Source organism: Echinops telfairi, unplaced genomic scaffold (genome assembly GCF_000313985.2).
Source record: "Echinops telfairi isolate 266 unplaced genomic scaffold, ASM31398v2 ScPeMD7_443;HRSCAF=831, whole genome shotgun sequence".
Classification (NCBI taxonomy): domain Eukaryota; kingdom Metazoa; phylum Chordata; class Mammalia; order Afrosoricida; family Tenrecidae; genus Echinops; species Echinops telfairi.
In genome coordinates, this window is record NW_022104341.1 from 2,752,801 (window position 1) to 2,755,226 (window position 2,426).

The 2,426-nt window shown below is 43.3% G+C and overlaps 1 protein-coding gene across 2 annotated transcripts in view; it reads right to left on the reverse strand.

The window, feature by feature from the left end:
- CAPZA1 (capping actin protein of muscle Z-line subunit alpha 1) overlaps positions 1–2,426 on the reverse strand; it is a 59,732-nt gene that overhangs the window by 6,487 nt on the left and 50,819 nt on the right. The window lies entirely within an intron of this gene.

Sequence of the window (2,426 nt, forward strand, 5' to 3'; positions counted from 1 at the left end):
CTTATACATGAGTTGTTGTGGATTTGTTTCTCTAAAGTACCTAGACTAATACAGGTGGTAATTCAAATTCACACAAAACTTTAAGGATTCCACTATTATCGGTATTAAAATCAAGTTATTTAAAAAAAATCAAGTTATTGAACATTGTTTTCTCGGTGAAAACCAAGGAGTTTTGATGGGTCCTAATTTCTAATAAGGACCCTCTTGTGGCATAGTGGGTAAACCTTGGAAAACTTAAGCAGGAGTTCTATTCTGTCCTATTTGGTGGCTGTGAATCAAAATCGACTAGATGGCAGTGGGTTGGTATAGGGGGAGGTCAGATGCTTGCAGGCACCCCGCCACCCCCCAGGGGGTGGGGTCAGTTGCCAGACTGCAGTGGGCCCCGCTCCCTGCTGTTAAAGGCAATGGACAAGGTTGCAGTCATCTATTTGGTTCCTGTAGGTGGGGTTTACACCCTACTCATAATGGTTCCTATGGAGACCCAGGGAACAGGTCAAAGTTAGGCTGCCATCCTAAATCTAGGATCCGCCCATCTTGTCACATGTATACCCCCCCAATTCCTCCTCTTCCTATTGCGTGTATGTCCCTAGACCACCCCCTCTCATTGCTGTATAACCTATAGTGCAACCCCTTCCTGTGACGTATGACTTTACCTGTAATTAGTGGGCTTGCATGCCCCCAAAAGGCATATAGGCCTGGGTTAGCAATAGAGGTCTCTCCCCCTGGTCCCTCTGGCTGCTCTCTCTTCCCCCTGTCCTCTCCTCTCTCCCTTGGTTCCCTTTCCCGTCCTCCTTCCCTTCCCCTACACGTGGACCACCAAGTGGGGCTGATGTGAGCAATGCTACCATGTAATATGTCTGACTTCATTATTGTAATATCTCTTCTATAGCTCATGCTCTCGATGACTTTAATACTTATAAATCTCAACCATATAATTGTGCTTACTGAACCTGAGACTAATGGTGGGGGGCTGGCTCCTCCCACCCTATACTACAGGTTGGTATACTTAATGAGAATAATTAGCAAGCAGGATGAGTACACAAGAGATGGAATAATAAATCATGGGATATAAGGCTAAAAGGGTATATAAGGGTAAAAAAGTATAAATATTTGCCACTAAAATGAGTAACAGAAAAGTGGTAAAGTGGACCTCATTGTGGCCCACCAAGCCCTGGGGTCGAAATCCTGTCATGGAGCAGCCAATGCACAGAGGACCATGCACTGGCCGCATCACAAGGTACAACGTTCCCTCACTGACCCATTGTGCTACGGGGCCAGCACTGGAGACACTGTGCAGAAAGTGTGCCCGGTCTGCCCCACGCACAGCGGGGTGAAATCCAAAGGGAGTGCAACAGGGCAGCAAAGTAACCAAGTCCCCGAGGAATCCTGAAAATAGACTTCTAAATGGGGGGACTGGGCTTGGCACCTCATCAGTCTTGATCAGAAAACATACGTAAGGGTCAGCAGACAGACCTGGAACTACCTAGGGTTTTTTTTTTCTTATTTTGTTTGTTTTTTCTTTTCCTTTTTCCCAATGATATCTATCTATATAAGAGAGGCAGGACGAACAATCCTGAGGAGACAACAACGGGACTGGAGGTTCCAGGGGGACATGAGAGAGGAGGGACAGGAAGTGGATAGCCTACAAACTCAGGGATAAGGGAGCAAGAGATGTAAAACTGATGGCAAGGAGGGCGTATAATGCCTGATGAGGTTCAATCAAGTGCAATGTAATTACTCTGAGAGTAATTACTGAGAACTGAATGGAGGGTGAGCATGATAGTGGGCTAGGAGGAAGGTGAAAGGAAATAGAGGATTAAAAAAAAAAAGGATTATAGTTACATTAGGAACTGAAAAAAAAAAGGAAATAGAGGAAATAGAAGGCAAAAGCTATTTATAGAGGTAAAGCTATTGGCATGTATATATGTAAATATATTAATTTCTAATGAAAGGGATAGAGGTCAATGTACATATATTTTATATGTTAAGTATTAAGCTAGCAGACGGACTTTGGGTCTCAACTCAAGGTTCTCCCTTAACACAAGCACTTTGTTCTAATAACCTGGCACTCTTTGATACTCACCTTCCCTACACAATTGCTAAAGACAAAATGGGTGCATAAGCAAATGTGTAGAGAGCAGATGGTACCCGGCTATTAAAAGATACAGTGTCTGAGGTATTTTTTTTTTCTTTTCTTTAAATCATTTTATCGGGGGCTCATACAACTCTTATCACAATCTATACATCCATCCATTGTATGTCAAGCACATTTGTACATTTGTTGCCCTCATTCTCAAAACATTTGCTTTCTACTTGAGCCCTTGGTATCAGCTCATTCCCCCACCTCCCTATCCGTTCCCACATCCCTCATGAACCCTTGAGATTTTATAAATTATTATTATTTTGTCATATCTTACACTGTCCGA